At 35.3% G+C, this 24,260-nt stretch overlaps 1 protein-coding gene across 1 annotated transcript in view; it reads right to left on the reverse strand.

The window, feature by feature from the left end:
* Nucleotides 1-2,411: 2,411 nt before the first annotated feature.
* LOC123536068 (inactive phospholipase C-like protein 2) overlaps nucleotides 2,412-24,260 on the reverse strand; it is a 217,652-nt gene continuing 195,803 nt past the window's right edge. The window contains exon 27 of the mRNA XM_045318863.2: nucleotides 2,412-22,537. The gene's annotated coding sequence lies outside the window, so the exon portion shown is untranslated. The remainder of the gene's footprint in view (nucleotides 22,538-24,260) is intronic.

Here is a 24,260-nt window from a genome sequence, read left to right on the forward strand (position 1 = left end):
GATTTTAGTTGAAGTTGTCCTTTAAAGAAATCGTGGACGACAGTAGGATGATGTACACCCAAATATCCTAAAGGTTAACAATGAGCACCCCGTGTTTTTTTCTTCTACTTTTCCAGTTTCTTTTATTGTGTGTTTCTTTAATATATGATGTTTTATAGTATTCATACCTCCAGCCGACTCACCATCCAAAAAGCCAATGTAATATGAAAGTTTAAGTTGTCAACATGTAACATAACTGCAGTAAGTGGGCAGATCAGTGTCCCATGAACACGCACCTAGTTGACATATACTTGTACCTGATTTTGGATAGGAACTAATCATACATGTTTAAATACATTTGACTTGATGGTTCAAGAAAAGAAATGGTCATCTACAGGAAACCGGAAACCATTTTCTACATCAAGCCACTATGACCTTGACCCAATTATTAAAAAAAACGAGAGTTTATTGGTCACAAGGAACCACGTTATATCTGTCTGTTGTAGGCCGAAGTGTTTAACAGTTTACTAATAAGAAAGCATTTTCAGTCTTGTGGTATCTGTGATCTTGACCTTTGATCTACTGACCCTAAAAACAACAGGATCATCTAAGTTAGAAGGACACTGGCCAAACACTCCATTTAATTTCAAGTCTCAAGGTTACGGAGACCTTGATCTGTCTTGATCTGTCTTAGTCAGACGGACTCCTAAAACCACAGGGTCATCAAATAACTACAGAAAATCATCCTTTGAAGTTTGACAGATACAGACCCGAATATTCTGTAGTAACTATCTCAAACTGTTTTCAGTCCCAAGGTCTTTGTCACACTACTGACCTAAAAAAACTTGAAACTCGCCAACTGGAACCATGCTGAAAGAGTACATCACAAATAATATTCAGTTCTTATCAATGAGAAAACTAGAAAATGCTTTTGTAAAAAAGCGCATGTCTCCCCCAATGCAAAGTCCTATAGGCAAGAAGTCAATAGGGGTCAGGAGCAAAAGTCAAAGAGACACTGATAGTTAGCTGCAATAGGGATCATCTACTTGGCATGTCCAGTCATCCCGCTAAATTTCAACACTCTTGGCCTAGTGGTTCTCAAGTCACTGTTCAGGCTCCAGTAACATTGACCTTTGATCAAGTGACCTCAAAATAAATAGGGGTCATCTACTCTGCATGTCCAATCATCCTATTAAGTTTCAACATTGTAGGTCAAGTGGTTCTCAAGTTATTTCCAAAAAATGATTTTACATGAACAGGCCACTGTGACCTTGACCTTTAATAGACTGACCCCAAAATCAATAGGGGTCATCTACTCTGCATGTTCAGTCATCCTATGAAGTTTCAACATTCTGGGTCATGTGGTTCTCAAGTTATTGATCGGAACTGGTTATCAATGTTCAGGCCCCTGTGACCTTGACCTTTAACGGAGTGACCCCAAAAACAATAGGGGTCATTTACTCTGCATGAACAATCATCCTATGAAGTTTCAACATTCTGGGTCAAGTGGTTCTCAAGTTATTGATTGGAAATGGTTTTCCATGTTCAGGCCCCTGTGGCCTTGACCTTTAACAGAGTGACCCTAAAATCGTTAAGGGTCATCTACTCTGCATGACCAATCATCCTATGAAGTTTCATCATTCTGGGTCAAGTGGTTCTCAAGTTACTGACCGGAAATGGTTTTCAATGTTCAGGCCCCTGTGACCTTGACCTTTCACAGAGTGACCCCAAAATCGTTAGGGGTCATCTACTCTGCATGACCAATCATCCTATTAAGTTTCAACATTCTGGGTCAAGTGGTTCTCAAGTTACTGACCGGAAATGGTTTTCAATGTTCAGGCCCCTGTGACCTTGACCTTTAATGGAGTGACCCCAAAATCGATAGGGGTCATCTACTTTGCATGTACAATCATCCTATGAAGTTTCAACATTCTGGGTCAAGTGGTTCTCTAGTTATTGATCGGAAATGGTTTTCAATGTTCAGGCCCCTGTGACCTTGACCTTTGACAGAGTGACCCCAAAAACAATAGGGATCGTCTGCTCCAGCAGCCCTACAACCCTATGAAGTTTGAAGGTTCTAGGTCAAATGGTTCTCCAGTTATTGCTCGGAAATGAAGTGTGACGTACGGACGGACGGACAGGGCAAAAACAATATGTCTCCTGTGGGAGACATAATTAGAGCACCATCATTATTTAACCTTTAGCCTGCTGCAGGCAAGTGATTCTGCCTTTGCAACCAGTGTAGACCAAGATCAGCTTGCACATCCGTGCAGGCTGATCATAGTCTGCACTGTTCGCTTTCAGTCAGTATCTTTTTTGATAAGCACCCCTTTTAACTGTTAATGGAGCTGTCCAAATTGAAAGATGGACAAGTTCATTATAGAAATTTAGCAGGGTAAGGGTTAAGGGTGTAAACAAAACTGAAACAACAATGTAAAGACATGTTTATTAAGAGTTCAACAATATAGATAATGACTAACAAATATTTTCAGACATATAAAAGCACTTCTCCAAATATTGCAAAAGTTAACGACAGAAAACAAGTTCCATAAAACTTCCACCATGTATCCTAAATAATATAGTTTTCATCTTCAGTTCTTGGTAAAATTATTTAATCTATAATGTACAGATCTGGAGTAAATTACATAAAGCTTCATTTAGAAGACTTTAATACACTAACATTTGGTAGAGACATTTAACTTACTGCAAAAGTGGCGATCGGCTTAAAATATGACACTCAGGTTGCAGCAATATACCAGTATGCGACATTCAGCATACAGAATTTCAAATTCAGCTATGGTGTAAATAGTATCTTTCCTCTACAGTCTCTTGAAAATGCTGAACATGTTGATTACAAAAAAGTACATCAGCAATTGTTTTACAATCCTCCTAGTGGTTTATTTTCAATGCTAACATGACCAGTTTTTCTGTTTTCCAACAAAGACTGAAGCAACAAAATCACCATCACAATGGTTTAATTTGTTCTTAAATTCATTGAGTTATGATAATTTTCTGTTCAGTCTTTTATCTGTATGTCACAATCATTGTCATTATGCTGCGGAGGAAAGCCAAAAACAAATCAGGTAAATATTTGATGTATATCCTCAAGGATGTAGAATTGTATTAGAATTGAAATAATGATTTTCTTAACCTGCTGTCGGCAAGTGGTTCTGCCTTTGTGACCAGTGCAGAGGAAGATCAGCAAGCACTTCAGTGTAGTCTGATCATGGTCTGCACTGTTCGCTATTCAATCAGTAAATTTTCAGTGAACACCCTTCAAATAATAAATGGCATTGCCCAAACCGGATGATGGACCAGTCCATTATAGAAATTTAGCAAGGTAAAGGTTAAGAATAAAATCATTGTTGTTCAGATGTGTATTATCATATCACTTGGACTTTGCCCTTATTATACAAATCCTCTACATCTGAACGACAAACTATAATTTTATTAAACAACAAAATTGTTTTGTATATGTTATTTCTTAAATATGTCATATCTGCAAGTTTCAATTTTAATAAATCAAAGATCCTGCTTTGTCAGAAAAAAGCAATAATAAACTGAACTGTTACTGAATATTTTCTCACAAAATCTGGTATAACCCTAGAATCAACCGCCTAAATGCATACTGCGTTTAAAGCAAAAAAAGCTTTTTCATTGATAAGTCGTCAAATTATATGAGACAAATATTGTAATATTGTGTGTCCCTGGAAGAACTAAGACAGACCTTGGTAAAGAGAAAATACAGGTTAGTTAACAGTTTAACAAATCTCTGGTTTATAATGTTACATTACATCAATGTAGTCTAATTGTTCATGTACTTTGCTATATACAGAACAACTTCCTTAGAACCTTCAACTTAATTCAATCTAAGAAAAGTTTCTTATACAAAACATTGTGTAGTTAAACTGGAAAAAAGATAGGTGTTAAAATTTCATACTTGTGCAAGCATGTACACATATAAAAAATTAAACCAAACATTGCCATAAACATCAACTCAAAACTTAATATGTGTATTAAAGCCACTCAATTGATTAAAAGAAAAACTTGTTGAACAATCTTGGCTGATAAATAGAGGACATCAGATGAGTGTCTTTTCATACTGAATTTAATAAACGAGTTGAATAAAATAATAAAACGCGAGGCTCTGCCAAGCATTTTATCAATTTTATTCAACAAGTTTAATAAATTCAATGTGGAAAGATATGTGGAAAGATACAAATGTAATATTCTTTGAATTACATGTAAGCTTTTCCTGTTGAAACATCAAACTCTCTTCTTTCTTTACCAATTATAGACAAAGTAAATGCGACCAACGTCTCCTATACATAAAACGTCAATGTCGGAGCTTTATTATACTAGTCTATTATCAAATTTATGTTATTATACTAGTCTGTTATCAAATTAATGTAATGGCTTTATTTCATTCCCACAACGTCAAACAATAGGTAGCAGTACAGGGAATTACAACAAGCACATGTACACATATTCAAATGTAAACTCCCTGTTGCAATAACAGATACAAGACATCATGTAACCATCAGCTCTCTCTTCTCTCTCTAACTAAAATTCTAAAAGTCTCATGCCAAAAACTCTTTCAAATGGTAAAACTTTGCTAAATACAACACTGAAAACAATATCAGATTTCTTTCATATTCAACATCATAACAAACCTACTTTGTTTATATATATGCTACTGTCAACATAGGATAATCTATCAAATTGTTAATTAACAAATTTATGCTAGTATTAAGTCATGCTAATATCTTTTATTCTATTTTTATTTAATCTTGTTATATATAACAGCACTCTTTCATGCTGCAACATAAATGTCATGTTTATGCTAATTATAAACTTATGCTAAAATTTTATGCTAATATAATTTATAATCAATTTCTGTCATATAAATACAGTGTAACACATGTACTTTTGCAGCTTCAAGTACAAATTACAAAATATGTCAACAATCAAATATATACTAATACTAATTTATGCTTTTATTCTCATCACTATTCTGTCATTTAAACATGATGTAAATGTAATGTAAATTTTTCTTGCAGCTAAATGTGATATCAATAAAAGTCATTTTCGAAATAAGCTGAAAAAATTTACAATTTGACATGTATATATATATATATATATATATATATATATATAATGTCACTTTCAACTATGTTAGTACAAAATATCTCCAAGAATTTGTTTAGATTAATTAAAAAAGCTTAGATTACAAATTCCTATGTGGGTATCTTACAAGTAGGTCTACACACATGCACACACATACACACAAAAGTCTTCAAATACTGTCCTATATTCAGAGCAATTATCTAAATCTGAAATGACTTTTTAAATCTGTCTACTTACATATATTTTACAATTTTGTAAAACCAAAGACTTCTAAAAATGAACAGATCTGAATCTGTCAAAATGGCATGGACTGAAATCATGTTAAATCAATGAGATCTTGTTTATAAGTGAAGACGCCTTCACCTTTTATTTAATATGTGTCTTTGGACTGATTAATGAATTAGAGTGATATATGATGTCCCTAGAAAACAGCCAGTTATGATTCTGTATATCATTATTTTTTGGGGGTTAAGCAAAATGATTTGGCAGAGTATAAAAAAATTCAAATTTTACCAAGATCTAAAGATTGTATCTAAAGTAATTATGATTCAGTAACTGTTGGGAGTAAATATATATAGTCAAACATTAAGTCATGATCATTTCAGTTTAATTATACTGTTAAACTGTCATAAAACAAGTAGAATTTTTTGAATATCTGTTTCACAAAAACTTATTTCAAACACAAAATATGTCTTAGCTTTGGGAAATTATATTTCCAGAAAATCCTTTAACCCTTAGCCTGCTGGCGGCCATTGGTTTTGCCTTTGCGACCAGTGCAGACCAAGATCAGCCTGCACATCCGTGCAGGCTGATCATGGTCTGCACTGTTCGCTATTCAGTTAGTAAATTTTCAGTGAACATCCCTTCGAATAATAAATGGTATTGCCCAAACTGAATGATGGAACAGTCCATTTTAGAAATTTAGCAGGCTAAGGGTTAATGCTGATTATTTTAACTTAGACACTCATCCTTGCTCCTGTTTCAACTAAAAATATGACTGAACAGTTTTTAGACTGATTACAGAACCAGTCAGGAAACCCATCCAAAATCCATAGTAAAGAATACCGGTACTTACTGCCTGTGAAACAGGCCTCTTAAAATCGGGTATATAACATTTACTAAATAATGAAAATGCATGGTTTTGTAGTTATATAGGTTTTTTTTTGGTGCAAAAACAATAATATGAGTGTTTTAAGAAACATGTATCCAAATAAACATCACAATAATAAAATAAAAATAAAAGATAGCAACACCTATATTTTGGTTTAATTTATGGAATAAACTATAAAGTACATCAAAATCCATATTTCAGACAATAACTTGGAACAAGCTATAAAGTATATCAAAACTTGTATTTCAGTCAATATGTTTGGAATAAACCATAAATAATACCAAAATTTGTATTTCAGTCCATATTTTTGTATAAATTATAAACTATATCAAAATCTATATCATCTGGCAGCACCTTTTTCTTGTGTGACTAACACAGTAGAGCTTTTTTTTACAAGTTACAGACTACACATGTGATTTTATAAACAAACAGGATGCTGAACCCAACATATAACTCTTCGTCCTCTCTTTAAATTTAAAGTTTTTAACAACAGGATATAGTTTCTGTATGATATAAATAGTCCCAATCAAGGAGTCATGTCCATTTAATATGTTTAACATCTTTGGTGTTGCTATTTTGTTACGCATACAACAGTCAAGCTGTCTAAACATGAATTATGCAAAGTTTGATTTTTATCTAACAAACGAGTATTCTAAGGAAAGAAAAATAACTGCTGTAAGGAATAATAAAATGGCAAATAATATTTTACTGACAGATTATGCTTATTCTTTAAGTGCTTTGAAGACAATGGGCTATATTTTACATAATTAGCTTCCAATCAACTACCCTTCCTTGAAAAATAGGTGGATATTTCAGTAAACAGAACATTCCAAGTGAAAAAGGTCATTAGCAAATGGAAATATGTTGTCTACTATTCTCTATTTTTTGTAGCAAAAAGTTACATTTTTTCTAACAAGAGCTGTCGGAGGACAGCAACGCTCGACTATTTAACAGCCTTGTTGCTTGAATGAATAAGAAAGTCGAAAAAGGGGCATAATTTAGTAAAAAAGTAAAATAGGGTTATGGAACCTGCATAGTGCTTATCAGCTCATGACAGTGGACAAGTGTATGAAGTTTCAATCCATTCCCATTAGTGGGTACTGAGATACCAGCTTACATATAAGAATTTAACCCAAAAACTCCTAAGTTCAAAAAGGGGCATAATTTTGTAAAATGCAAAGTTGAGTTATTGACCCTTTGCACTGCATGTCATATCATGACAGTGAACTAGTGTGTGAAGTTTCAATCCTTTCCCATTAGTGGATACTGAGATACCAGCTTACATACAAAAACTTAACCAAAAATTTCTATGCTGAAAAAGGGGCATAATTTTGTAAAAAAGCAAAATAAAGTTATGGGACCTGCTTTGTGCATGTCAGATCATGACAGTGAACAAGTGTGTGAAGTTTCAATCCATTCCCATTAGTGAATACTGAGATACCAGCTTACATACAAAACCTTAACCAAAAAATTCTAAGTCGAAAAAGGGGCATAATTTTGTAAAAAAGCAAAATAGAGTTATGGAACCTGTGCAATGTAAGTCAGTTTATCACAGTAAATAAGTGTGTGAAGTTTCAATCCATTCCCACAAGTGGTTACTGAGATACCAGCTTACATACAAAACCTTAACCAAAAATTTTTAAGTCAAAAAAGGGGCATAATTTTGTAAAAAAGCAAAACAGAGTTATGGAACCTGTGCAATGTAAGTCAGTTTATCACAGTGAATAAGTGTGTGAAGTTTCAATCCATTCCCACAAGTGGTTGCTAAGATACCAGCTTACATACAAAAACTTAACCAAATTGGGACGCGGACGCGGACGCATGGGCGAGTCCAACAGCTCTACTATTCTATGAATAGTCGAGCTAAAAATCAGGGTACTTGGTTCCATGAAGGAATGGTAGTGCTAGGCTTGCAATGTGTATTTGGTATGTTTTATGGTTTCTAATGTAGGTATCAGGATTTTCCCTACAAGTTATGTACATAAACAATACATTTATTTTATTTTTACACCCTCTTAAAAAGTCTCTGTGTGCTTGTGTTTAGCATTTAAATAGTGCAGTATAGAAATAGGAGTTTCAGTTCTCTGCCAGTAGCTACCTGATTTGTAATCTTAAGGCTTGCATTTCACTGAAGGCAAAATCTTATTACAGTTGAACTTCAATGGCTTGAACTCGGATCTTTTGAACACCCAGGATTGCTCGAATTCTTCGCCTGGTCCCGAATTTATTCCTTCTTTATTCTATATAGTTCTACCTCGGATTGCTCGAACTTCGATAATTCGAACTCTCGAACTCATTTAGTGGTCCCCTCGGCTTAATTACAGTGATAATTACACCTATTCAGTCGAACAGACAATTTTTGCCGGGATGGCTTGTATTTACAAAGTTTTTCACACTTCTGCCTGACATTCACCAAGCTTCCCCTTTAACCGGCGCGTGCGTAATTTTCGCACGCTTACGTAATTAGCGTTGGTATACGACAAACAAATTAAACAAAGTGACTTTCGTTCACTGCAATGCTTTAATGGGCTTTGATTTATACGAATAAAATTATTTAAAATGATTGAGCAATGTACATACTATGTCTGTCTTTGTTTTTGCTGCATAAAAACGGGAGATCCGACATCAACTTTCATACTGCTTTAGCATGGCTGAACAACTTAGTAAAGGACCCCGATACGTAGGGATAGCTAAGTCGGCTACTGGAAAGCAATATATTTGATAGTATTTGTACTGGACTATGATTCAAAAAGGTCTGTTATTCATGTCTTTCTATATGATGCTGTCTTCACCAAATTCTTATAATTATATTAGTGTTTTATCTGTGTTTTTTCCATATCTATGTCATGTTTGAAAATAAATAATAAAGCATATTTCAGCGTTCATATCTTATTTATCATCGTATTGTACACGCATTTAGGTACAATATGACAATATATTACGGTGTAAGGTTTGTAACACATCATGCCCTCGAATTCCAAAATTCAAAATGGCCGCCAATTGGATGGCTCGAACAACGGAAAACTCGAACTAATTTCCATGGGACCCTCGAGTTTGAGCCATCGAAGTTCGACTGTAATTACAAGTTTTTTCATTTTGATGATAAAAAAGTTCCTTCTGTACAGGTGGGACAGTATCGAAATATCTTAGTCATTAATTATCATGATCAGTGTGTAAAGTGTGATAATTTACATGTAATAATGTGTTAGGTATTTCTTTAACGATTGTTTTTCATTTACATACATTTACTCTACACCGCAGCATAACATATTTTATTCATTTTCATCGCTTTTCTAAAAATAATTTCATGCCCTTAGACAGTGTTCCCAGCCAAATATGAAGTAAATCTGTTAACCCTCATCATGCCGGACACGAATGATTCTGCCTATGCGTCCAGTGTAGATTATGATCAGCCTGCACATCTGTGCAGTCTGATCATGATCTGCACTGTTCGCTATTCAGCATCTTTTTGGTAATCACCCCTTTTAACAGTTAATGGTACTGTTCAAATTGAAAGATAGACAAATTCATTATATAAATTTAGCATGGTACGGGTTAACTTAAATATTAAATGAGAAGTGCAAAATTTTAAATATCTGAGAACTATACAGTATACAGTTAGTGATACAAAAGAGACAGTTTTAATGACAAGAAATACTATTACATCTGAAAAGGGACATAATCCTTTGAAAAGCTTCATGGTTATTCATATAACAAAATTATGCTAACTAAACAGTAAATCTTTAATGTTAAATAAAATAGACATGAAAATTGTACGAAGATGTATGTTTTAACAATATTACATTCTCAATAAAATGTCCGTCCTATAACAATGTCATACAAGAATCAATAATTGTAGATTTTCTATCAATGCAATGCTCCTAAAGCTTAAAGTTTTATCATAAATTCTTGAAGCTTTAAAGTGGCATGCTTCCCTATGTTCATCACAATATACAAACTTCAGTGTCTATAAAATATCAGCATCATTAAAATGATACATAATTGAGCCATGCCATGGGAAAACCAACATAGTGGCTCTGCGACCAGCATGGATCCAGACCAGCCTGCGCATCTGCGCAGTCTGGTCAGGATCCATGCTGTTCGCTAACGGTTTCTCTAATTGCAGTAGGCTTTAAAAGCGAACAGCATGGATCCTGACCAGACTGCGTGGATGCGCAGGCTGGTCTGGATCCATGCTGGTTGCAAACCCACTATGTTTCTCATGGCTCGGCTCATGTAAGTATTGTATAAAGTACAGCTAGACTCCTTATATGCAACATTATTTTTTTACTGTGTGACTCACATGGTAGACAGCATTTTTGAAGTATTTCTTATACTATACATTCTAGCATAAAACTTCTGTTCTTGCCACTTTTTGGGTGTGTTTTAACACTAGAGAAAATGTGTGTTAACAGAGAGGTTCTTGTGCTCACATGCTGTTAAAATACCTTTTTATATATGCGCATTCTGTGGCAAAGTGTAACAGTCATTCGGCCTCAAAACGGATAATTCAAAAAGAAATGACCTCAACATATAACAAGAGCTGTCTGTTGACAGCGCACTTGACTATTCGAAGCATTGACAGAAGTATAGGGTCAAAATATTACCTGAGATTTTCAGACAAAAGAAAAGGAACAGATAAGACAATGTACCTGCATTTGTGGAGTTGGGTAAGTCTTGCACTACATGTATATGGCAATGTATGACCATGTTGGTAAGCAAGTGTTCAAAGTTTCAAAGCCATATATCAAACAGTTAATAGACAAAATATCGAATGGTATGCGAAACCTACCGTCATCCTACAAATATAAGACGCACATTTTTTTACAAGATTCTGGTCTCGAAGGACCGATGCGTCCTATATATGGGGATAGAAAAAGACCAAACATTTCCCCCGACTCAAAAATTAAGAAAATCGATCTTTGTTTACCCCACGTACCTCTATATTGAAGAGAATTGAAGGGGAGTAAATACCAATGACTCAGGCATAGCTAATACCCGGTATCGGGACCCGGCGTCTTAAATTACTTTTGTATAAAATGTAAAATTTAGAGCTCGCGTAAAAAAAGATAAATAAATGCTGTTTTTCATTAAAATATATTTTACAACGCATTTCTGTAATTGATCATTAAGTTTTTAACAAGACCTGTGTAAAACTTTCCCGGCGTGTTTTCACACATTTTGCATTAAAATACTTGAAACTCCATATCAGGTAGCCCGGAAATCGATTATCTAATCTTCAAACATAATTTTGATAGTTGTCTATAATCCTCTTGTTATCGAGAAATTCACGCCCGAGGCATTACTTATCTTAACCTACTGTCACAATCTGCAAACAATTAACCATTTAATCATACCCGGAGGCAATAGTGTAAACGTGCATGCGAGATTTTATACTGATCCAATATGATCATAGTCGCTGATCCGTAATGTTCAAAACAATTTGCAAACCAGTCTTAAAATTACGTCATTTTACCGCCACGTGCCAAGATGACTTTCGTTTTCACTGGCGTCAATATTCATGGAGTGGTCAGAGGATGCGGCAGTTAGTGCTTACACAGAGTTTATGCTTTTCAATTTAAATACTTGTCACAACATCCAAAAACATCAATAATGATTAAGAAACAAGAGCTTTCCATAAGACAGCCAAGCTCGACTATTCGAAATATTGTCACAGAAGCTGGAAATTATTACCCAAAATGTTAAATATCAAAAGAGTTTTAAGTTCAAAAGGGGACATATCAGAGTTATGGGACTTGATGCTATCAACTAGTTTTATAACCCCGAAGAAACATGTTAAGTTTCAATTCAATATCTGCATTAGTTTTGGGGATAGTAACTTGCATGTAAAACTTTAACCAGAATTTTCTAAGTCCAAAAGGGGGCATAATTTGCTCAAAATACATGTTAAGAGTTATGGAACTTGACCCAGTGAGGTAGGTAATTGATCTAGAAAAAGAATAAATAAGTTCCAAATCTATATGCCTTTTAGTAATAGCTGTATGTACTTGCACGCAAAACTTTAACCAGAATTTTCTAAGTCCAAAAGGGGGCATAATTTGGCCAAAATACATGCCAGAGTTATGGGACTTGACCCAGTGAGGTAGGTAATTGATCTAGAAAAAGAAAAAATAAGTTTCAAATCTATATGCCTTTTAGTAATAGCTGTATGTACTTGCACGCAAAACTTTAACCAGAATTTTCTAAGTCCAAAAGGGGGCATAATTTGGCCAAAATACATGCCAGAGTTATGGGACTTGACCCAGTGAGGTAGGTAATTGATCTAGAAAAAGAAAAAATAAGTTTCAAATCTATATGCCTTTTAGTAATAGCTGTATGTACTTGCACGCAAAACTTTAACCAGAATTTTCTAAGTCCAAAAGGGGGCATAATTTGGCCAAAATGAAGGTCAGAGTTATGGGACTTGGTGCTATCAACTTATTTTTTAACCCCGAAGACACATGTGAAGTTTCAATTCAATATCTGCATTAGTTTTGGAGATAGTAACTTGCATGTAAAACTTTAACCAGAATTTTCTAAGTCCAAAAGGGGGCATAATTTGCTCAAAATACATGTTAGAGTTATGGAACTTGACCCAGTGAGGTTGGTAATTGACCTAGAAAAAGAATAAATAAGTTTCAAAGCTATATGCCTTTAAATGATAGCTGTATGTACTTGCATGCAAAAACTTAACCAAGGTGTGACGCCGACGCCGACGCCAGGGTGAGTAGAATAGCTAGACTATTCTTCGAATAGTCGAGCTAAAAACCGGCAAGTTCGTAGAAACTATAGTGAATTTCAGACAAACATAAATTCGGATAAGTGATAAGTGGGTATAAGCATTTTCCAGAATTCTGCTGATATTTTTCACTGCATCTTATACACGAGTGCGACCTATATTATAAATACGGTAACTAATTTCTATGTCCAAATAAGGGCCATAACTGAGCTAAAGTCCTTGTCCTAGGTAAGTAGACTATGAAGGTAAACAAGTGGTCAAAGTTTCAAAGCCTTATGACAAACAGGTAAGGCAAAATACAGACTGGTACGAAATCTTAACTGATTTCCAAGTCCAAAGAGGGCCATAATTTAGCCAAAATAGTTGACAGAGTTATGTACTCTTGCCTACAGATTGGAATCATGATGATAAACAAATGTTAAAAGTTTCAAAGCCACATGTCAAAAAGCTTTGACAAAACGTTGACTTGTATGAAACTGAACCAATTTCCAAGTCCAAAAAGGGCCATAATTCTGCCAAAATAGTCGGCAGAGTTATATACTTTTGCCTACAGATGGAAATCATGATGATAAACAAGTGTACAAAGTTTCAAAGCCATATGTCAAATAGTTTTGACAAAACATGGATTTGTACGAAAACTGAACCAATTTCCAAGTCAAAAAAGGGCCATAATTAAGCCAAAATAGTTGACAGAGTTATGTACTCTTGCCTACAAATATAAATCATGATGATAAACAATTGTTCAAACTTTCAAAACCACATGTCAAATAATTTTGACAAAACATGGACATGTAAAAAAATTATACCAATTTCCAAGTCCAAAAAGGGCCATAATTCAGCCAAAATAGTTGACAGAGTTATGTACTCTTGCCTACAGGTGGAAATCAGGATGATAAACAAGTGTTCAAAGTTTCAAAGCCATATGTCATATTGTTTTGACAAAACATGGACTTGTACGGAAACTGAACCAATTTCCAAGTCAAAAAAGGGCCATAATTCAGCCAAAATAGTTGACAGAGTTATGTACTCTTGTCTACAAATATAAACCATGATGATAAACAATTGTTCAAACTTTCAAAGCCGCATGTCAAATAGTTTTGACAAAACATAGACTTGTACAAAAATTGTACCAATTTCCAAGTCCAAAAAGTGCCATAATTCAGCCAAAATAATTGACAAAGTTATGTACTCTTGCCTACAGATAGAGACTGTTATATTAAACAAGAGATAAAAGGTTCAAAGCCATATGCCAAACATTTTACACAAAATGTTAACTGGTACAAAAAACTTAACCAAGATTTCTAAGTTAAAAGGGGCCATAACTCAGTCAAAATACTTGATGGAGTTATGTACTCTTGCCTAAAACTGGACATGGCGATGGTAAACAAGTGTTGAAAGTTTCAAAGCTTTATCTCAATAGACTTTGTCAAAAAGTGGACTGGTACGAAAAACTTAACCAGGGTGTGACGCCGACGCAGACGCCGTGGTGAGTAGGATAGCTCTACTTATTCTTCGAATAGTCGAGCTAAAAACAACACAGACATTCCTGTGCATTTCGTGGAAATTTTATGACGTTGAGTGACAATGCCTTCATTTATCAGTTTTTACGCGTTTTAAGCTAGAATAGCATTAGCTCATGTTCATTTCGTGTTATAACATCTTCAGAATCCCTCTGGATACGTTGGGCTCGGGCACCAACCAATATCCTATGGGATTCAGCAGATGTTATAACAAAAAAAAACTTGCATTATCCCTACTTTCAAGTATTTTTTAAAGATCAATAAAGACTAAAACTCTTTATTTACTTTTGTTCTATAACACTTACAAAACTATCTTGATTTTAATAAGATCAAATTATATCTAGGGGCTTCTATGGGCGAGTGGTTAAGGCCGCTGACTTTGAATCACTTGCCCCTCAAAGATGTGGATTTGAGCCTTGCTCGGGGCGTTGAATTCTTCATGTGAAGATGCTATCCAATTAACTTACGGAAGGTCACTGGTTCTACCCAGGTGCCTGCCCTTGATGAAATAATGCACGGACCATATGACCTATGTCAGTGCAACGTTAAACCCAACAAAAACAAAACATATTACATCTGGAAGCATGACCCTTCAAAGTTCACATTTTTCGCCATATATCCACTCATTAAAATAGTCTCTTAATAAATGGAGCCAATATTTACATGTGTAAAAACAAAATCAATCTCAACATTTACAAACCAATCTCAACAAAACATTGCAACAACATACATCTATAACAATTAACAGAACAAAGAACATATTTCGTAACAATCATGTCATACATCAAGGCGGAACATATGTGCTGCTATCCCTGTTACAAAATAAAAACAACTGAATATTTCTTAATAATTTACCTAATTTTCACTGCCAAAGCAAAACTTCTTCAAAATAATTTTTTTAGTCTTCTTGCTTTTTTTAAAATAAGAAACATTCTTGTTGTTGTTATAGTATTATTTCTCTCCGTCAATCTTTAATGCCAATTAACAGTTTCACTGCAAAAGATACAGCGAATTTAACCATGCTTCAAGCACTCTTTAATGCAAAGTAGCATTGAAATGATGCACATGTCTGTAATAGAATATTTCTTAATAGTTTCTCAATTATTTTTTTAACCAAATGTACAATTATAATCATAAAAACAAAGTGAAGAACAAGAGGTATAATTTGTAAGGAAGAAAAATAACATAAAGGTAAACAAGAGATCACAGAGTGATCTTGGCGCCCACCAATGTGCCATTTTTGAGTGTTCCAAATTTCAAGACTTACTGACTAGCTCACGGTCAAATTTCATTTCCGTACACAACACTGTGCATGTGGTCCAAATTCGAAAGCTGTAGCTTGAGAAATGTGAAAGTAGGTCACTAGATCAATCTTAAGGTCAAAGTTTAATTCGGTACACAAAACTATGCAAGTGGTCCAAATTTGAAGGCTGTAGCTTGAGAAATGTGAAAGTAGGTCACTAAGTCAAAATCAAGGTCAAATTTCACTTCAGAAACAAATCTATGCATGTAGTCCAAAATTGAAGCCTGTACCTTCAAAAATGTGAAAGTAGGTCACTAGGTCAATGTAAAGGTCAAAGTTTGTTTTGGTACACAATCCTATTCATGTGGTCTAAATTTGAAGCCTGTAGCTACAGAAATGTGAAAGTAGGTCACTAGGTCAATCTTAAGGTCAAAGTTCATTTCGGTACACAAAACTACACAAGTGGTCCAAATTTGAAGGCTGTAGCTTGAGAAATGTGAAAGTAGGTCACTAGGTCAATGTAAAGGTCAAAGTTTGTTTCGGTACACAAAACCATGCATGTGGTCTAAATTTGAAGCCTGTAGCTACAGAAATGTGAAAGTAGGTCACTAGGTCAATCTTAAGGTCAAAGTTCATTTCGGTACACAAAACTATGCAAGTGGTCCAAATTTGAAGGCTGTAGCTTGAGAAATGTGAAAGTAGGTCACTAGGTCAAAATCAAGGTCAAATTTTATTTTGGAATACAGAACTATGCATGTGGTCCAAATTTGAAGCCTGTACCTTCAAAAATGTGAAAGTAGGTCACTAGGTCAATGTAAAGGTTAAAGTTTGTTTCGGTACATAAAACCATGCATGTGGTCCAAATTTGAAGGCTGTAGCTTGAGAAATGTGAAAGTAGGTCACTGGGTCAAAATCAATGTCAAATTTCATTTCAGAACACGAAATTATGCATGTGGTCCAAATTTGAAGCCTGTACCTTCAAAAATGTGAAAGTAGGTCACTAGGTCAATGTCAAGGTCAAAGTTTATATCAGTGCACAAAACTATGCATGTGGTCCAAATTTGAAGGTTGTAGCTACAGAAATGTGAAAGTAGGTCACAAGGTCAAAATCAAGGTCAACTCATGTCAAGGTTCATCTTGCCACTCAAAACCATACATGTGGTCCAAATTTGAATGTTGTAGGTTATTGACAAGAAGTTTTTAAAAGCTTTTCCCTATATAAGTCTATATGAACCATGTGACCCCAGGGCGGGGCCATATTTGACCCTAGGGGGATAATTTTAACAAACTTGGTAGAAAACCACCAGGTGATGCTACATTACAATATCAAAGCCCTAGGCTTTGTGGTTTGGACAAGAAGATTTTCAAAGTTTTTCCCTATATAAGTCTATGTAAACCATGTGACCCCCGGGGCGGGGCCATATTTGACCCTAGGGTGATAATTTGAACAATCTTAGTAGAAGACCACTAGATGATGTCACATACAAAATATCAAAGCCCTAGGCCCTGTGGTTTTGGACAAGAGGTTTTTCAAAGTTTTTCCCTATATAAGTCTATATAAACCATGTGACCCCCGGGCGGGGCCATATTAGACCCCAGGGAAATAATTTCAATCATCTTGGTAGAGGACCACTAGATGATGCTTCATACCAAATATCAAAGCCCTAGGCTCTGTGGTTTTGGCCAAGAAGGTTTTCAAAGTTTTTCCCTATATAAATCTATGTAAATTATAGAAATAAACAAAGGGCCATAACTTACTAAAAATTTGTTGAACCATTCTGATTTTCAGGGGGACACAACTAGGGTACCAATACATCATTCTGACAAAGTTTGGTCAAAATCCCCCTGGTAGTTTCTGAGGAGATGCGATAACAAGAAATTGTTAACGGAAGGACGGACGGACGGACGGACGGACGGAAGGACGCCGGACCACGGACGCAGAGTGATTTGAATAGCCCACCATCTGATGATGGTGGGCTAAAAATGAATAAAAACGTTGCCAATATAACTATATTTGGTTTTTTAATTGAGCTGTAACAGGTATATGTCATAGATTGGGATATTTTGGCATGGTAAAATATTTTACTACTGTTTGGTTTGTTTAACATTTGAACTTTAGCAAAATACAGAAATTTGCTCTCTCAAGGTCGCAACTTTCCAGTGAACTGTGTTTTGAGTCCTGTGTGGAAACGCAGGACATGTGAGGACAATGGTCAGGGTCTGCAAGGATAGAGTGGATGCAGTGGTCCAGTGGTAACACTGTTTGACTAGGAAACCAGGGGTTGTGAGTTCGAGCCCACGATTCTCCAACTAAAAATTACTAACACTGGCATAGGAGTCCATTGTATAGCTGCTTTGCACCTGGCATGCTAACAAATTGATAACATAGTTTATATTACAACATACTGGTCAATCATGCATTCATTTTTTGCTTGATTCTGAACAGATTTACAAACTACAATGCCGGTCATTAACCAAGTCCAAAATACCCCAAATTACATTACTTAAGACAAAGAGTATTCGCTTCAACAATAAAGGTCTATTTGTAAGCATTTGAATGGGTTAAAAAGCAAAATGCTTTTAATTTTGGCCTATCAACAATAAATGTACATAATGTTAAGATATCACTACTTAATTGCACAGTGATTAACAGACAACAATAGAAAACATAACGTACTATGTACAAAATTTATAACTTTAACAACATTCACTTTTCTACTCTCTATATGTTCCTATTCTAAATGACACTGGTATTTTTGAGACAGGTTTTGTAATAGTGATCTACTTTTATATAATATTTTCTATGGTAAAAGTGGCATTTTTTTTCAAAAGTTTATTCCTGTGCTGAGATCTTGTTTAAAATGGTGGACAAAGTCTCCAGTTTTTAATCCAGGTATAAATGCACAAGCAGACATATTTGAGCCACACCATGAGGAAACCAATATAGTGCATTTGCGACCAGCATGGATCCAGACCAGCCTGCGCATCCACACAGTCTGGTCAGGATCCATGCTGTTTGCTAACGGTTTCTCTAATTGCGATAGGCTTTGAAAGCTGATGCGTAGGCTGGTCTGGATCCATGCTGGTCGCAAATGCACTTTGTTGGTTTTCTCATGGTGCGGCTCATTTATAGAACCAGTTATACACCCAAGCTAGCTAGACACAGCTGAAACTCAATATCTCCAACTTGCCTATCTCAGAATTCTGGCTATCTCGAAGACATTTTTCAAGTCCTGTCCCAAACAGATGTGCACAAAATATCATTTGAGCCGTGCCATGGGAAAACCAACACAGTGGCTTTGCCACCAGCATGGATCCAGACCAGCCTGCGCATCCACGCAGTCTGGTCAAGATCCATGCTGTTCGCAAACGGTTTCTCTAATTGTTATAGACTTTGAAAGCGAACAGCATGGATCCTGACCAGACTGCGTGGATGCGCAGGCTGGTCAGGATCCATGCTGGTCGCAAAGCCACTATGTTGGTTTTCTCATGGCACGGCTCATTTATAAAGTCAAATATCTTTTATCTCAAAGAAAATCGCTTGATCTCTTGGAACTGAGATAGTTTCAACAGTTGTTTATCACATAACTGAATTCCATACATGATGAGACAAATATCAACAATATCCAACGGAAATGGATTCAAAGTCAGTGGCCTTAATGACTCACCATACTAGATTCTATGTATCAAAATTTTTCTATATACAATACTTAGTTTCAACTATGATGACTATGTACATATACAATTTTCAATTACAGATGGTGAATGGTTTCTTTCTAAGTATGGTTTTAGAGACATTCTATATGACTACACAGCTGCTAAAAAGTAAATAAAATATTTTAGCAAAAACCAAGAAAATGCAGATTAAAAAAAACATTTTAGGTGAGTTTGTGTATACTATCATAGAGGTATAATTTAAAACAAGAGGGCCAAGATGGCCCTAGGTCGCTCACCTAAGAAACACTCCATAACAGTGTAAAACATGTTTGACCTAGTGATTTCAAGGAAACAAATATTCTGACCAATTTTCATTAAGATTGGACCAAAAAATTGGTCTCTTGCGATAAAACAAGCATTTTCTTAGATATGACCTAGTTTTTGACCCTAGATGACCCATGTTCAAACTCGACCTAGATTTTATCAAGGCAATCATTCTGACCAAAATTCATGAAGATCAACTGAAAAATACAGCCTCTATCACATACAGAAGTTTTTTCTTTGATTTGACCAAGTGACCTAGTTTTTGACCTCAGATGACCCATATTCAAATTCGACCTAGATTTCATTAAGGCAATCAACCTGACCAAATTTCATAAAAATCAATTGAAAAAAACAGTCTCTATCGCATACACAAGATTTTTCTTTAATTTGACCTAGTGACCTAGTTTTTGACCTCAGATAACCCATATTCAAAATCGACCTAGATTTCATCAAGACAATCATTCTGACCAAATTTCATACAGATCAATTGAAAAATACATCCTCTATTGCATACACAATGTTTTTCTTCGATTTGACCTAGTGACCTAGTTTTTGACCCGAGATGACCCATTTTCGAACACGGCCTAGATTTTATCAAGGTAATCATTCTGGCTAAATTTCATGAAGATCAGTTGAAAAATACAGCCTCTACTGCATACACAAGGTTTTTCTTTGATTTGACCTAGTGACCTAGTTTTTGACCCCAGATGACCTATTTTCGAACTTGGTCTAAATTTCATCAAGGTAATCATTCTGACCAAAATTCATGAAGATCAATTGAAAAATACAGCCTCTATCGCATACACAAGGTTTTTACGTGATATGACCTAGTGACCTAGTTTTTGACCCCAGATGACCTATTTTCGAACTTGGTCTAAATTTCATCAAGGTTATCATTCTGACCAAAATTCATGAAGATCAATTGAAAAATACCGCCTCTATCGCATACACAAGGTTTTTCTTTGATTTGACCTAGTGACCTAGTTTTTGACCCGAGATGACCCATTTTCGAACTCGGCCTAGATTTCATCAAGGTTATCATTCTGACCAATATTCATGAAGAAGAATTGAAAAATACAGCCTCTATCGCATACACAAGGTTTTTCTTTGATTTGACCTAGTGACCTAGTTTTTGACCCGAGATGACCCATTTTCGAACTCGGCTTAGATTTCATCAAGGTTATCATTCTGACCAATATTCATGAAGATTAATTGAAAAATACCGCCTCTATCGCATACACAAGGTTTTTCTTTGATTTGACCTAGTGACCTAGTTTTTGACCCGAGATGACCCATTTTCGAACTCGGCCTAGATTTCATCAAAGTTATCATTCTGACCAATATTCATGAAGATTAATTGAAAAATACCGCCTCTATCGCATACACAAGGTTTTTCTTTGATTTGACCTAGTGACCTAGTTTTTGACCCGAGATGACCCATTTTCGAACTCGGCCTAGATTTCATCAAGGTTATCATTCTGACCAATATTCATGAAGATTAATTGAAAAATACAGCCTCTATTGCATACACAAGCTAAATGTTGACAGACGACGGACGACGGACGACAGACGACAGACGACAGATGACGGACGACGGACGCCGGACATCGAGCGATCAGAAAAACTCACCTGAGCATTGCTCAGGTGAGCTAAAAAGTTTGGTTTTATTATGGTATATGAAATTAGTGAGTATAAAATAGCCTAAGTTATTCACAGATTACACAGACAGATGGACAGAATGTTGAAATTTCTGTTTATTTATAACAATAAATTTTGAACTGTTTTTTTCTTTTATATAAAGAGGAATCAATGGAAAACCTTGTAACAGAAAGTAGATCAAACAATATGTATTGCTTATATATCAATCTAGTCGCTTGACGATCTGTATTTTATGCATCACATTACCCCATGCCCTCTGATGTTATTTATTTCCAAAGATAATTCCCACCTAACCCCTATTGCTTGATTGAATAGTGGCTGAAAACAGATAGCATGTTTAAACAAATCACTAGCAGACTCTTTTGTCATCATGTTAAATTACTTATTGTGATATAATTTATTAATTTTCATATAAAAAAACAACTTTATATCTTTACCGACATTTTTTACCAAGCGTCAAATTAGTATTCATAAATTAAATGGCTCACTAGTATAATGTTTACGCAGTTGTTCTAATATTACCTCTAGGTCATTAATCCCTCACCCATGCCCCCCCCCCCTAAACTTTTTACTCCACAACAATGGTTGATAGATGGACAACAGAATATCAACTTATACTAAGAGCTCAGCTTGAGCCTTTGGCCCATCGGAGCTTGAAACTTCTGTGATACTATAGTTTTTTCCATACACCTGTGAACACACTGCTTCAATCTACATAATTTCTATACATCTGTGTGAACACACTGCTTTGAACTATGTCATTTTCATCTATATAATAACCATACATCTGTGAACATGCTACTCTGGTCTATATAATATTTTCATACATCTGTGAAAATAATATGTCCATCTATATAATCTCCATACACCTGTGAACACACTGCTTCCATCTATATAAATTCCATACACCTGTGAACATGATGCATCAACCTATATAACGTCCATACACCTGTGAACACACTGCTTTGATCTATTTAATTTCTGTATATCTGTGAACATGAAGATATGGTCTATACAATCCCATATATCTGTGAACACGTTGCTTCTATCTAATCTAAGACAACGGTAAGATGTAAGACAATATGATGTTTGTACAGTATGCTTGTTGTATACGGTTATCTAATAACAATGGCACTTCATCTCCTTCTTATAGCATGTCATGGCTGTTTCGATAATCTCTGAAAATTGAAAAAAAGAAAAGAATGATGTTAATATTGTATGCCAAATGTGCCCCCCCCCCACACACCCCCTGAAAATGTTAGATAGAATAAAACATATAGTAAAACAAAAGCAAAAAATAAAAATAAACCTCATGAATACAAAAATCGATTTTTAACCCTTACCCTGCTAAATTTCTATAATGAACTTGTCAATCTTTCAATTTGGACAGTACCATTAACTGTTAAAAGGGGTGCATACCAAAACAGATACTGACTGAATGGCGAACAGTGTAGATCACATTGCATGGATGTGCAGGCTGATCATGATCCGCACTGGTCACAAAGGCAGCATCAATCGTGTCCAGCATGATATGGGTTAATGGATGTTTAGTTCACAAGGTGAGTTTAGTTCACAAGGTACAGATTATAATACGGGCAACACAGACAAGAAAAGGGGCATAACTCAAAAAATAATAATCAGACATGAATGTCTGGATGATATGCCCATTTCCACTAAGTATCGCATATTTCATTTGAATCAGATGGAAATTGCAGGTGTTGTGTACACAAGGTACAGAGGTATTTCTAATATAGCCATGTCAAAGGGCACAACTCAAAAGGTAATAATTGGACATAAAAGTCCCAAAAAAATAAGTATGTCCACTTCATGTTGATGACATACATCAAGAATCATTTGAACTGGATGGAAATTATAGGAGCTGAGGTACACAAGGTACAGTTGTAGCTGTAATATGGATAAATCTAACAAGAGGACCATGATGGTCCTGAATCGCTCACCTCTTCCCACATGACCCAGTTTTGAGTATTTTTTCTATTATTTGAGATAGTGACCTAGTTTTTGAGCTCATGTGACCCAGTTTTGAACTCGACCTAGATATTATCAAGATAAAAATTCTGACCAATTTTCATGAAGATCCATTGAAAAATATGGTCTCTACAGAGGTCACAAGGTTTTTCTATTATTTGACCTATTGACCTAGTTTTCGAAGGTACGTGACCCTGTTTTGAACTTTATCTAGGTATCATCAAGGTGAACATTCTCACTAATTTTCATGAAGATCTCATGAAAAATATGGCCTCTAGAGAGGTCACAAGGTTTTTCTATTTTTATACCTATTGGCCTAGTTTTTGACCGCACGTGACCCAGTTTCGAAACTGACCTAGATATCATCAAGGTGAACATTCAGATCAATTTTCATGAAGATCCATTGAAAAATATGGCCTCTAGAGAGGTCAAAAGATTTTAATAATTTTAGACCTAATGATCTAGTTTTTGACCGCAGTTGACCCAGTTTCAAACCTGACCTAGATATCATCAAGATGAACATTCAGACCAACTTTCAAACAGATCCCATGAAAAGTATGGCCTCTAGAGAGGTCACAAAATATTTTTTTTATTTGACCTACTGACCTAATTTTTTGAGGCACGTGACCCAGTTTCAAACTTGACCTAGATATCATCAAGTTAAACATTCTGACCAATTTTTATGGAGATCCATTCACAAGTATGGCCTCTAGAGAAGTCACAAGGTTTTTCTATTTTTAGACATACTGACCTAGTTTTTCACCGCACATGACCCTGTTTCGAACTTGACCTAGATATCATCAACATGAACATTCAGACCAATTTTCATACAGATCCCATGAAAAATATGGCCTTTAGAGAGGTCACAAGGTTTTTCTATTATTTGACCTACTGACCTAGTTTTTGAAGGCACGT

The sequence above is a fragment of the Mercenaria mercenaria genome, chromosome 17 (genome assembly GCF_021730395.1).
Source record: "Mercenaria mercenaria strain notata chromosome 17, MADL_Memer_1, whole genome shotgun sequence".
Taxonomy (NCBI): Eukaryota; Metazoa; Mollusca; class Bivalvia; order Venerida; family Veneridae; genus Mercenaria; species Mercenaria mercenaria.